We start from the raw sequence: 15,005 nt of genomic DNA, 5'->3' as shown, positions 1-15,005 counted from the left end.
TATTATCTTCCAAACAAGCCATTAATTGTTTAAATCGATTCACAAATGCCTAATTTATAGTGGTTTGAGTGTGTTTTTGTTATGTTGTATTTTTTAACCTTGGTGCCCATGAGGCGTATGATTCTTATTATTTAGGAAAACAATACGCCCCCATTATCTTTGGTACAAAATGTCGCAGTTATGAAAGAATCTCCAATTTTTACACGAACTTTTTTGTAACTGATGGTGACCGACCCTAGTGGTCGATAATAAGTGTAAAATAGTTGAATCTTTAATATGACGATGATCAGAAACTTGTCAAATATTTTGATGGAATGTTAGATTTTTTTCCGATTTTTGAATCAGGATCTAAAAATATTTTCAATTAAATTCCTCATTTTTTTACGAATTTATTATACCCCCATTCTGATCCGTTTTTTTAGTGGGTTCATTCCTACTTACTTAAATAGTGACAAATGAAAATCGTTTCGAAACTGTAACATTAGGAAGTCTTTGCTTCTCGACAAAATGGCTATAAACAACTAAAAAAGTACCAGATATGCCCTCAGTCTGCACTGTGTGTCTGACCTAACTTTAAATGAAAGATGCTTACATCTAGGAAGTTTTTACGTATTCTGAAACTAAGAAAAAAAACACCGGATCCGCTTTTCCATAAATCGCGGTTAAGGTTCACATTTTTTAAGTTTTTAGGGTAAACATTCTCTACAAGATTGGCCCATTTTTACCGTTTTGAGATATAGAAGTTCACATTGGGACAATGCACTGTATATATGTATATAATTGCTCCAAAAACATCCCTGAAGGGACGAGGGAGACTTCTCTCATATCAATGAGTGCACCCTGATTCATTTTGGCTCAATGATATGGGGCCTACTTTTTATTGCCAAGTCCGAACGGCTTGTCTTAAGACACCACTTGTAGAGAAGCTTTTTATGGCTCATACTCAGGAAATGTCGCCAACATTACTGAGGGGTATTTTGCCATCGTTGAAAATTTGATGTTGCCTGGCCTGGGAATCGAACCGCAGAACTTTAGCGTACAAAGCGGGTGTGCCACCACCGTGGCAACCCAAATGCGCTGTATCGCCTCCTTATAAAACAATGTCATACACAGTGCGCCTTAACTAACATTAAATGAAAACCGCTTATACCTGGATAGTTTTAGCGAATTATAAAACAGCAATGCCCATAGATTAGAAACATCAGAAAACAAGTAAAAAAACGTATCAGTCGGCTCTACCGACAGAGATATACCCTCAGCCTGTGTGAATTGAAACGTCCATTTATTGACAATATCGAATCTACGGATTACGGACTTTGTAGCCCTTTTTGAAATTTTCCGACAAAAAATTTGGTTTGAAGCTCAAAAGTGTTGCGGAGAATGTATTTTAAGGATGGTCCGATATAGTCCATTTTGGAAGTGGATCTTATTTTGGGATTCATTCCTTTTGATAGATTTTGTGCCCAGCAGTCATTTCAGTTGGTCACCGTATAACATAAAGGTTTTGGGCCACGATGTCAGGAAGCATGAACAGGACCGCAATGAAAAGCATCGGTATAATTTTTCAAAGGTCCCCCGAACACATCCCAAACCGCGCTTTAACAAAAATGTTGACATTTTGTGGGGGGTAACCTAAGGAGAAGACCGATTTATGAAGTAAAACTACATTTGGACAAAATATTAGGAGATCCAAGGTTTGGACGATTGCCCTGTTCAGCAGGTATAGCGCGTATAATTTTAGTGACATTTTTTATCTTTTGGGGTTGGATGGAGGTACCGGAAGGTGCGCACCGGTGCCAATCTTCAAACTTAAACTTAGTTTGGATTAAATATTGCGAAGGCCAAATTTTGGACTGAATTGTCTGTCCGTTCGAGAGTTATCGTACGCATAGTGTCATAGGGATTTTTACAGCTTTCTGGCTATTTTCGCAGTAAGCATGGACTTGTCCCTAAAAAAACTTGCACCATCGTAATGGGGGAAGCAAATACAACAAATATAACAAAGATAAAAGCGATTCGAAAGCAGGCCTAAAACTGAATTTTTCCGAAATTTTGTGTGGGAGGTAACTGAAGGTGTATAATCCTTATTCAAGCCTGATCTATGTCTCGTAGAAATATTACGATGTGAAAATTACGGACCAAATCCGTTACTGCCTTCAGGAGTTATCGTGGGTACAAATTTTCCGAATATTTTCGAACTTTTGTGGGACATGTACCTAAAGGAATGGTCCGATATGGCTCACCTTCGAACTTAAACTAAGTTGAGACAAAATATTACGATGGACAAATTTTAAACCGAATCGGCAGATCAGTTCGAGAGTTATAGCTCGCTCCAACCGCTACAAATTGTGCCGTGGATGGTTTTTAGAACTTTCTGGCTATTTTCTCAGGAAGTATAGTCTTGCCCCATATAAAACTTGTATCTTTGTATTGGGGTCAGCGAATACAAGTTGCTACAACAAAAATCAAAACGATCCGAGAGCAGGTCCTAAGCTGAATTTTTCCGAAATTTTGTGTGGGAGGTTCGAGAAGGAGTGGACCGATAGAGTCCATATTAGAATCTCATCTATGCCTGGTAAAAATTTTACGATGTGCAAATTATGAACCAAATCGGTTACTCCCTTCAAGAGTTATCGTGCGCACAAATTTTCCGAACGTTTTCGAACTTTTCTGGTGGAGGTACCTGAAGGCCCATCTTCGAACTTAAACTAAGTTTGGACAAAATATTACGAAAGCCAAACTTTGGGCCAAATCGGCTCATCCGTTCAAGAGTTATCGTGCGCACCAGCCAGCCAGACAGACAGATAGACGGACGGACATTGCTAAATCGACTCCAAATTGTCTGAAACACATTTCGTCCAAACATACTTGGGGTCTAAAACCATTATTTCGATGAGGTACATTTTGCCCGTATGAAAGTGTATGTATATACCCTCGTTAGCATAAATGCTGAGGGTATAACAAGAAAAAATCGCTGGAGAGATTTTCAAATAAATCGAGGTCAAAGGTCACATTTTTAATATTTTCACGATTTTGCTTGAAAACGGCAAGTCCTATCGAAATGGGACTAAAGAAAATTTTGTAGCTGTGAAAGTTTTCTAGTGGATTGAAATGGGACTAGAGAAAATCGTATAACTGTGAAAATTTTCTACAAGAGTGATATTTGTAATTTTTACTCGGTTGTACCATTTTTGAGATATATAAGTTTAATTGCAATCATGACATTGTTTTGGGCCATATATGGTCTGTTCCTTTACTTTTGAAAATGGTAAAACCCTCAAATGTTGTGAAAGATGTAAACTTCTCTCATATGAATTGTATGGTGTCTGAAGTAAAGGAACGCTTTTCGAGTAAAAAGTGGTAGAACTTGAAGATTCTTGCACGTAAAGGAACAGAGCTATAGTCAGTGCATTGTCCCAATTTCAATTTTTATATCTTAAAAATGGTAAAACGTATAGAAGTGGACCGATAAAGTCCGTCTTCAAATTGATGTAAGTTTAGAAGAACAATTGCGATGTGCAAAGATTTGACAAAATAGAGAACTCCCTTTAAGAACCATTGTTGGTGGCCGTAGGGTGTCTTCAGCTTAAGGGTAATAGACTAACCCGCAATAAGAATTATACTGTCGTAGTATGAACCGCAAGGACTTGTTGTAAAAAATTAAAAGCGACCCTAGACATGTTCCAAAACTGTAAAGAAAATTTTTAAATTTTGGGTGGGAGGTATCCGAAGTGGTTGGACCGATATAGTTAACATTTGTACTTGATTTAAGTGCGAGAGAAATATTACGATGCCCAAAGGTTGGACTAATGACAATCACACTTTTCAATAGCTTTTGGATTATAACTTGTCCACGAAAAACATTATATTGCTGTAAACAGGGCCACGAGAAGTACTTTAGGTAAAAATTTGCAACCGATCCTTGAACAGCCCTTAACAGCACTTTAGACAAAATCTTGAACTTCTGTTAGGGAGGTACCCGAATTTGTTTTCTAACATAGACCTTCTTGAATCTCAATGTACGTTTGGAAAAAAATTACTATGTGCAAAGTGTAGGCAACCTAGGATACTCAATTCGTAAGTTTTCTGCTCAGCAGTCAATTGAGTTGGTGCCGGTTAGGGTTATTTACTTTCTAAGATAATGTCACAAATCTTAGAAAGTATAGACTTGCCCACAAAGAAAATTGTACCGTCGTAAAACGGGACGCGAGTACAACAATCGCAAAGTGTTCTTAAACTGCAATTGTGTCAAAAGTTATGAAATTTTGTGTGGGAGGTACCTGAAGGAGTGGACCGAACTTGATTTAAGCTTGAACAAAATATTACGAAACCCTATTACCAACGAACGACATTTGATTTTTATTTATAAAGAAAAAGTGTTTTGGGAGGGGTCTCATAACATCGACCATTAAAAATTGTTTATGTGGAAGCTGTATTGGAATCAAAGTGGAAAATGTGTAAAATTGGCTTGACGTCAACAAGTTTTTATACCCTCAGCATTTATGCTAACGAGGGTATATACACTTTCATACGGGCAAAATGTGCCTCATCGAAATAATGGTTTTAGACCCCAAGTATGTTTGGACGAAATGTGTTTCAGACAATTTGGAGCCTATCTAGCCATGTCCGTCCGTCTGTCTGTCCTGCTGGCTGGAGCGCACGATAACTCTCGAACGGATTAACCGATTCGGTTCAAAATTTGGCCTTCGTAATATTTTGTCCAAAACTTAGTTTAAGTTCGAAGATGGGCGATATCGGTCCACTCCTTCAGGTACCTCCCCCACAAAAGTTCGAAAATGTTCGGAAAATTTGTGCGCACGATAACTCTTGAAGGGAGTAACCGATTTGGTCCATACTTTGTATATCGTAAATTTTCTAAGGGTTAGATAAGGTTCCAATATGAACTCGATTGGTCCACTCCTTCGGGTACCTCCCACACAAAATTTCGGAAAAGTTAGGTTTAGGGCCTAGTCTAGCTAGCCCCCTATACGACGGTGCAAGTTTCATACGGAGGATGTCCATACTTCTTGAGAAAATAGCCTGAAATGTTCGGAAAATTTGTACGTACGATAACACTATGCAACACTGAAAATGCAAACAACTTCTAGTATGGATTTTTTTAAGTATATATTTAGACTACAAAAACCCTAGTTGGGTTTTGTCCTGTCAGATCCAGTTCGGATTTTATGGCCTCATCAAAACCGGGCTAAAACTACACTTTTTTGCATTTATCAGGCCTTTATCTCAGAAACGAATAGGAATTTGGCCTTGCTGTCTTTAGCAATATTGTAACCCAAGACTGGTAGAACTTATCTGTTGAACAGACCACATAAGAAAAACTTCATCTAGGGCATCAAAATCGATAAAATATTGAAAATTTTACATAATTGCTGGAATTCTGGTCGGTATCGGCTAAACTGTTAGGAGTTGAACCAACTAACCCTATGCAAAAATCTTCCGAATAAAGTTCTCAACAATTCTTCAGAACATTCTGAAACTCTAAAATGCTTACTTTATGTTGTTAAAGCTGTATTTTGCATCATATCTTTTACAACACGTATTTCAAACACTGTTCACACCAACAGTTTATTCTCGCATTTCGGATTTCACTACATTATTGACATATTTTTTTAAATTTGAGGCAATAATGTAGTTATTCGAGTTCATTATTTCTCCAAATATTTTATTCTTGTCCTTATCTACAAATTTGCTTCAGAGGTCAGAAGAAGATTCGCATTGGTTTCAGAGATATAGCCCCGAATTTTTTTTAAAAACTCAATATTTAACCATGTTTAGATGGGGCCATAAAATCCAAGCTGGATCTGGCACAACAAAACCCAATTAGGGTTTCTTGTTGTTTGGGTCTGTACTTTCAAAAAATCCACAGTTCGAATTGTTTGCACAAGATCACCTTAAAAATGTTGCACAGTGTAACTCTTGAAGGAAGTAACCGATTTGGTCCATACTTTGCAAATCGTGAAATGTCTACCAGACTTGGATGAGGTTCCAATATGGGCTCAATCGGTCAACTCCTTCGGGTACCTCCCACACAAAATTTCGGATAAGTTCAGTTTAGACCCTGCTCTCGAATCGCTTTGATTTTTGTTTTAGCAACTTGTATTCACCGCCCCCCATATGACGGTACAAGTTTCATCATGCGCAAGTCCATACTTCCTGAGAAAATAGCCTGAAAGTTGCACAAAACCCCTATGACACTGTGTGAGGTGGTTGGAGCGCAAGACAACTCTCGAACGGATCTGCCGATTGGGTTCAAATTTTGGTCTTAGTAATATTTTGTCCAAACATAGTTTAAGTTCAAATATAAGCCTTTCCTTTAGGTACCTCCCGCACAAAAGTTCAAAAATGTTCCGAAAAACTGTTCGTACGTTAACTCTTGAAGGGAGTGGCCGAATTGGTCCATACTTTACACATCCTAATATATCTACCAGATATAGATCAGGTTCAAATATGGACTATATTTGTCCATTCCATCCGGTACCTCCTACACAAAATTTTGGATTAGTTCACTTTAAGACGTGCTATCGAATCACTCTGATTTTTGTTGAAGCAACTTGTATTCACTGCCTCAATTACGATGGTAAAAGTTTTTTCAGGGGTAAGTCCACACTTCATGAGCAAACAGCCCGAAGGGTGTAAAAGCCCCCTATGGCACCGTGTGTAGTGACTGGAGATCCACTTCCATACTGGTCAATGTCGATCCATTCCTTTAAGTATCTCCTCTGTAAAACTTTTGATATTTAATACTAATCAAAATTTTTGTCGGTTTATACACTGAACAGTTTTAAAACCCCCCTATATACATAATTTTTTTGGGAAAAAATTGTTTCAATATACAAAGGCTGAGGGTATATCTCTGTCGGCCAAGCCGACTGATTCTTTTTTACTTGTTTTCTATTCAAACCAAAAAATATAAAGTAGAGTCGCGATAATTCGTAATTCATTTAACGAGTTTAAAATGCAGAAATACGAATTATCGATTTTTTTATTTGCAAATTAAAAAACTTTTATACCAATTCAGAAACAATAAAACTTTTTTACATCGGGATATTCAGGTAATTTTTGAAGCTTTGCTAGGCTACTAGACGAAAAATGTAAAATCAATTATTTTTAAATACCCTCAGCCTTTAGGCTAACGCTCAAATACAACTAAAAATGTGCCTCTGGTGTTTGGCTGACTGGTGCGCACGTTAACTCTCGATCGGATCAACAGATTTGGTTCAAAATTTGGGTCGAGAAATATTTTGTCCAAACTTAGGTCAAGTTCGAAGATGGGTACCTCTGGCATAAAAAATAAAAATTTGTCGCAAAAATTATGCGCAAGATAACTCTCGATGGGAATGACCAATTTGGAAAAGTACATTTTAAGACCTCACGAGTTTTTGCTAAAATGGTAAGTGCGGTATTTTTTAAACGGAACAACCGATTTTCTCCAAACTTCGGATCTCATAATAGGTTGTCCACACAAAAGTTCACAAATTTTCTTTAATTGTAGTTTAAAATCTGTTCGAGTATTCTTCGGAAGTTTTCACAGAAGGTATTCTTTGCGGCCCTGTTTACAGCGATATTGTTTTTCATGAACAAGTCCATGTTTCCTGGCATAATAACAGAGAATCTCTGAATTATACGGTGACCAGTTGGAATAACTAGAGGCGCGGTATCTATCGAAAGGAATGTCTCTCAAAATAAGATCCACTTCCAAAATTGACTACGTCGGTACATTCATTCAGGTACCTCCTGCTCAAATCTTTTGAGCTTTAATCAAAATCCATTTTACAACATTTTAGAAACCCCCTAAATACAAATCAATTCACACAGGTTGAGGGGAGATATTCCCATCCACCATAATATGTAATATACTTTATAGGGTCTCCGATGAATATTTCGATGTGTTACAAACGGAATGACAAATTTAATTATACCCTCAATTAAATTTCTCATTCCGTTTGTAACACATCGAAATATTCATCGGAGACCCTATAAAGTATATATTCTTGATCAGGGTAAAATTCTAAGTCGATATAACCATTTCCGTCTGTCCGTCCGTCTGTTGAAATCAAGATACAGCTCGCAATTTTTAAGATAGAACTTTGTAATTTGGTATAGAAGTTTCTATTACTCCTAGGATGTTTGGTATTGCAAATGGGCTATATCGGTCCTCGTTTTGATATAGCTACCATAAAACGGTACCATATTCGGTATTGTGAAGGTTTTAGCTTCATTATTACACCGAAATGGCTGAAATTTGGTATTTAGTCTTCGTTGGGGGTACGAAACTTTCCCCCAGAAATTTGTCGGTATAGGTCCACGCCTTCATATAGCCCCCATAGAACGGTACCTTCCGACTTTCGGTATTTTGAAGGTTGTGGCCTCAATATTCCACCGAAATGGCTGAAATTTGGTATTTAGTCTTCGTTGGGGGTACGAAACTTTCCCCCAGAAATTTGTCGGTATAGGTCCACGCCTTCATATAGCCCCCATAGAACGGTACCTCCCGATTTTCGGTATTTTGAAGGTTGTGGCTTCAATATTTATCCGAAGTGGCTAAAGTGTGGTATTTAGTCTTCGTTGGGGGTATAAAACTTTCCGCCAGAAATTTGTTGGTACACGCCCACGCCTTAATACAGCCCCCATAGAACGGTTCCACCCGACTTTCGGTATTTTGAAGGTGTTAGCTTCATTATCACACCGAAATGGCTGAATTTTGGTACTTAGTCTTCGTTGGGGGTATACAATTTCCCCCCAGAATTTTGTTGGTATAGGTCCACGCCTTCATATAGCCCCCAAAGAACGGTACCTCCCGATTTCCGGTATTTTGAAGGTTGTGGCCTTAATATTCCTCCGATTTTTTTTTTCGACATTTTGAAGGTTGTGGACACAATAAACCTCTGAAATGGCTGAAATTTGGTATTTAGTCTTCTTTTGGAGGATAAAACTTTCCATAGAAAATTTGGCGGTATAGATACACGCCTTCATATAGCCCCAATAGAACGGTACCTCCCGATTTTCGGTATTTTGAAGGTTGTGGCCACATCAACCCACCGAAATGGCTGAGATTTGGTATTTAGTCTACGTTGGAACTAAACCCCTTTCCGAATTTCGTTGGTATTGATCCACGTTTCGATATAGCACCCATAGAATGGTACCTCCCGATATTCGTAAATGTGAAAGATGTGACGTCAATATTCCACCGAAATGACTGAAATTTGTTATTTAGTCTTTCATGGGGTTATAAAATGTTCCAGAAAAGAAAAATGTTTTAAGATGACAAATTTTAGAAATTATCAAGGGGAGCAAAATACGTAAATTTTTTACGAAATATCGCGATTTTTTCAAGGGACCGGCAGTTTGTTACGAATTATCGAGGTACGCATAATCGCAATTCTACTGTATTTGAAATAATATTTTAACAATAAGTTTTTCTGTTTTGTTGTTGCTATAAATTTATTTTATTTTATTTTATTTATCTTTTTTTCTGCTACTCCTCTTGGAGCATAGGGCTTCCACAAAGCATCGCCAACTTACACGATTACTTGATGTTGTAAGGTTGTTTTGCCTTAATTCTTGGGTTATTATTGTTCACGCCAGGTGTTTCTTAGTCGACCTCGATTTCGTGATCCTAGGGGATTCCATTCAAGCACCATCCTGGTTATGCTATGAACGTTTTTTCTTAAAGTGTGGCCAATCCACCTCCTTTTCCTACGTCTAATCTGCTTTTGTTTGGATTCCTGGTTTGTTAAGTTCCACAGTTCTGTGTTACTTACGGTGTTGGGTCAGAATATTCTACATATGATCCTGAGGCATTTGTTTATGAATACCTGTAGCTTTTGTGTGATGGTGTTAGATACAAGTCAGGTTATATGTGTGCTTCTCCATATAACTTGCAGTCGTCCAAATGTTGCTCTCGCTTTATTTAGCCTATCGATTACCTCTGTTTCTGCACCATCATTCGTTGTTACAGTGCTTCCTAGATGACAGAAGCTATCGACATATTCAATTGCTTGGTATTCTGTACTGTTGTTGTTTATTCTCATGGCCTTAGTTTTCTTGATGGTAATCTCAAGTCCACCATTGTGAGCAAGTCTTTCCAGGTCTTTTAGTTTTGACTAAATGTTGGATATCTTGTCTAGATTCTAGATTCTGTAGATATTTTGAAGGTTTGTACGGACTCTGGGGCAGGATAATTTGAATTTACTTCAAGATTTTTTTATTTATGAGAATAAAAACTGCTACAACTTTTGCGTAACTCAGACAATTTTGTAAACGCGAAAAAAATTGGAACCAGAGCTTTTTCCTTAACCTCTCGCAAAACATTTTTTATTTTTTTCAAATGGAATTGCAAAAGAAATTAGGTTTTTACCATACATTTTATATTAAAACAAATTGCAGATACCAAAAAGTACCAAAACTTCAACTTGCCATCACTGCCGCTGTGAGTAGTGGTGAGTTTATTGAGTATGGCTATAATAAAAGTTTTTATTTGTACACATTATATGAGAGCAAGAGAGCATGCTTTTACTATGACCAAGAGACAAAAGCTTTGGCACAAGGAAACGTGATAAAATTATTAACTTCTTGCATTATGGGGTGGTTATGGTTTACCTGCCGACACTTTGGTGGAAACTTTTGAAATTTTAAAGAAAAACGAGAGTGTTGTTATTGCTGCTGTTGCACAGAGGAAATTTTAGAACAAAGAACATCAACGGTGGTTGGAATTGTGTAGACGATGGTAACTGGTTTTTTTGCAATGATTGGGGATTTTTCGAGAGCTCGAATGGATGCGAATGTATCTGTGTGTTACAAAGTCCAGTTGCAGTTTGGAGGCCGTTTAGTTTTTCTGTTGTTATTGTTGCTTTTGCTTTTAATTGTGGCCAGTGCAGTGGAATGCATCTGATGATGTTGAGAACCTTAATGGTCAGTGATTAAAGCTGTTGGTGTGGCGGTTGCTGTTGATGCTGCTGCTGCAGTTGCAGCGACAACTGCTACGGAGATTTGTTTGTTGTTTTTTAACACATTTTGAGGGTCCAAAGCTATTGCCGTTTTATCGACTTGGTCAGTTGTGTTTGAGCCGTAAAGCGCTACAGTTGTATTTCGTCTCGCCGCAGTTTACCGACCCGAAGAAAAGCCCAGAGCAGCAAGCAGCAACGAAATCGTTTCGTTTTCGGTTGGTGTGATTTTTCATATTTTGTTTCATTTGATTTTTCTTGAAGCGTGTGAGTGGCGCGTTGAACATTATTTGGTTTAGTGGTTTAAAGTCTCTTGAAGCGGTAGTAAGAAAAGCCCACAATACAGGAAAAACGTCAACAAGAGTACAACAAACTTTTGTGTAAGACTTAGAGACTCTCCTCTCCCCGGCTGCCAACAACACCACCTGGTTTGTCGTTGATGTGTGAGGTGTATAAGTGTCTTATACTATAATATAAGTGAGTAAACACGCTCGCACACAGACATTGTGGTATTTTTGGTGGTATTTCACAAATGGGGGGATTGCATACTTGTTGGCTATTTGTTCATAGCAAGCGTGCCCCTCTCCCTCACCACCAAACCGTACTCAACAAACATTAACGCTTTTAAGACAGTGGCAGAGTGTGAGCAATTCGACTAAGTGTAAAGTGCGAATTTAGCAACGTCAAAAGAAAACAACAACAAAAGCGTTTTTATATTTTTTGTTGTTCAAAGTATTGCCGCGGTTCGACCGACCGACCCAAAACATTAAGAAATCAACTTTAAAATCGCCAGCAACAACAACATCAAGTGAATGTATTACTACTGTGTGTGTGTGAGTGTAATGCGAACGCCTAGCATCTCTTTTTGAGCGAAGCGGCAGAATACCGCGGTCCAATCAGCCACAACAACGGAAAATAAAATCATTGTTGACGTTAACGTCAAGTGTCGCCACGACGTTTTACTTGGCTTAACAAAAAAACGTTAAGATTTAGTACCAATTCGTCGTTGTACTGAAACACATGGTAGCAGTGGGTAAAGCGAACAGTGTCTTAATTTCAGAATTCTGTGGATAACAAAAATTCATATTTACAACGATTTGACGAACAAAAATTCTTAAGATTTTGTAAACAATTAAGAAGAAGAAAAAAAGAATTTGCTTTAATCAAAAGTGAAGTAACAAAAGATCATAACTCAAAGTGAGTGAGTGAGCGAGTGCTTGTTGTGTGAGCGTTGAGTGTTCAGTGATTGATTGACAAATCGATAGTAATTGCAATAACAAGTGTTTGTGTCTTAAGTCTTTTGTTTTCCTCATAGACAAACTTCTTCTCTCTCGATTGCTTTTTAACAACTCCCCCACAAACCAAACACACACGCCAACCAAAAAAAAAAGTGGAAATTGTTTAAAGTTTCATTAAACGCTCATTGAAGTTATTACATAAAAAACACAAACAAAAAAATTATTAAAAAGGAAATTTGTTTTGAACAAGCAACCAAAGAAGTAGCTAAAAGAAAAAGAAGAAGCAGAAAAAACCGAAAAAATTAGCGCTTATTAAAAGCAAAGCAAACGTTTTTATTAACTAAAAATAAAAAAATAGAAATCGATTGTTGTTGTTGGAGTAATCGACACAAAAAAATAGTAAAAAATCAATAACGAAAGCCAGAAAAAAATAATGAAACCAGACTAACTTTTGGATTTATATTACAAATGTAATTGCCGTTAACTATACAAACGAAAAAGAAACAAGTAAGTAGAAAATATATAAAAATATAAAATTGTTTAAAATTTGCCCAAAAAACCACAACTGATAACATAAAAATATTAATTTATAAAATGGCTCAAGAAGATTCTATAAAATCTTGAAACCAGCAGATTTCCATTAATTGTTAATTTTTTATATATATTTTTTAAATTCATTGTATACGAATTCTATTGTTCGAAGAATATAAATTTCTTAATTAACAAATGAGGCTACGTCAGAAGCGTTGTTTATATGAATTGTCACTTTTACCCGCCTTCATTAGCATTTCTATGCGTTTTTGTGTAGCTGATTTTGTTGTTGTTGGTTTTTGACAAAATGTGAGCGCTAAGGAATCAAAAGTACAAAGAAGCAAAAATGGCCACTCACATACACGCAATAGCAACTGGCAACTTTGCTATAAATGACAAGTTTAGACACAATGCGACAATAAAATTTAACAAAAAAAAAGAAAAAAAAAACAATTAACGCTTACACTCGAAGAAAGGATACAGTGTAAACGATGTTTTTTTCATTAGTTTTAGAATTGTCTATATTTATTGAGTTTTAGAAATTATTAGAATATTTTGGGAGAAGTTATTGAAAAACCCAAATAGATTCGAATGCCGAACTTCATATAAAAAGTATATTTTTTATTAAAAAAAGAAAAAAAATATATAAATATCACTTCTCCCACAAAAATTGACGTAAAACTCGGATATTTACGCAAATTTTGACATTTTTAGCGCATATATTAGTTTTTATATCCTCAGCCTTTAGGCTGACGATGGTATATACTAGGGTTATGATTACAAAAAATCTTCGCTCTAAGGTGATTTGGCGAGAAAACCTCACCCAAAAAATGATTTTAAAATTTGAATTTATCAGAATTAGGGGCCATTTTTAAAGCCACTGTAAGCAGATATATAATTGAAAATAAACTTTAGAGCTACATGAGATAACCAAACTGACATAACCTTAATTTTTTTAATAATTTTCTTTAATTCTGAGTATCATAAAAAAATGTCGTAAACGCCTTTTTTCAAAAATATTATTTAATGTGTGTATTATTCAAAGTGATTTGTTCATGACCTTTTTTAATATTTAAATGAAATAAACATTATTTTAGTTATTAGTAGGTTTAAGTTTATTCATTCCTGCAATAAAAAATAATTTTGAGAAAAAACATTTTCTTCATCCGATACATTTTTGCAAAAAGAAATATTGAAAATGGTCATGCACAAATTACTTTGAAAAAATATTGATTTTTTTGTTAAAAATTTATGTTTTTGAAAAAAGCGAATCACCTTATAATTAAAGTTTTATGTAATTTTATGCCGATCCTCATCACGCTATGGGACAGGAATATGAGGTTCTAAAAAAGTCAAGACCCTAGTATATACACTTTCATACGACCAAAATATGCCTCATCGAAACCCGTATTAGACAATTTACTGTCAACTTAGCCATGTTGGTTGGCTGGAGCGCCCGAGAACTCTCGAACGAATCAACCAATTCGATTCAAAATTTTGCCTTCGTAATATTTTGTCCAAACAGTCCACTTCTTTGGGTACCTCCCCGACAAAAGTTCAAAACTTTTAGCGGAAATGGTGCTCACTATAACTCTCGAAGGCAGTAAGCGATTTGATCTATCTTAATATTTCTAACAGTTTCGAATATGGACTGTAACTGTCAACTTCTTCAGGTATCTCCTTACAAAACGTCGGAATAGAGCAGTTTTTTCTTGCAAAAACTTTTATGCGGTACCCCCATTATGCCAGTACAAGTTTTTTGAGGGTCCGTACTTCCTGAGAAAATGATCCGACGGCCACCATATGTAGCGGCTGATGCGCACGACAATTTTCGATCTGTATACGGGATTGTTGCAATCTTTGCATATCGTAATATTTCTGCAAATCTTAGACAAAGTTCGAATATGATACTTATCGGTCTACTACCGGACTGAAGTTCCAAAATATTCGCTAACATGGTACGCGCCATTTGGATTCCGTAATATTTTCCCAAACTGAGTTTAAGTTCGAAAATGGGCCAAATGAGTATCCCTCACAAAAATTAAACATTTTTGTTTAGTGCAGTTTAAAGTCATTTCGAGGATCCTTTGGAAATTTTTGGTTATTATTTTTGTGGACAAGTCCATGCTTCCTGATATAATGGCCCAAAAGCTCTATATTATACGGTGAACGATTGAAATGAATGGTGAGCTCGATATCTATCGAAAAGAAATGACTCTCAATATGAGACCCACTCCCAAAATGAGGCCTACTTTCAACACCTTTGAGCTTT

General features: G+C 36.6%; 1 protein-coding gene across 21 annotated transcripts in view; it reads left to right on the top strand.

Moving 5' to 3' along the window:
• Positions 1–10,935: 10,935 nt before the first annotated feature.
• The window catches only part of snu (ABC-type transporter snustorr), a 144,457-nt gene continuing 140,387 nt past the window's right edge, over positions 10,936–15,005 (top strand). For 2 of the 21 annotated variants that reach the window (XM_073962814.1, XM_073962803.1), the window contains exon 1: positions 11,074–11,993. The gene's annotated coding sequence lies outside the window, so the exon portion shown is untranslated. Of the gene's footprint in view, positions 11,998–12,024; positions 12,710–15,005 lie in introns of those variants that run through there. The other 19 variants (XM_073962806.1, XM_073962795.1, XM_073962810.1 and 16 more) reach the window with 15 other exon arrangements.

The sequence above is a fragment of the Musca autumnalis genome, unplaced genomic scaffold (genome assembly GCF_047663935.1).
Source record: "Musca autumnalis isolate F117 unplaced genomic scaffold, ASM4766393v1 scaffold_1, whole genome shotgun sequence".
In the NCBI taxonomy this organism is placed as follows: Eukaryota; Metazoa; Arthropoda; class Insecta; order Diptera; family Muscidae; genus Musca; species Musca autumnalis.
Note: the sequence above shows the minus strand (reverse complement) of the source record. Positions and strands in the feature narration are given on the sequence as shown.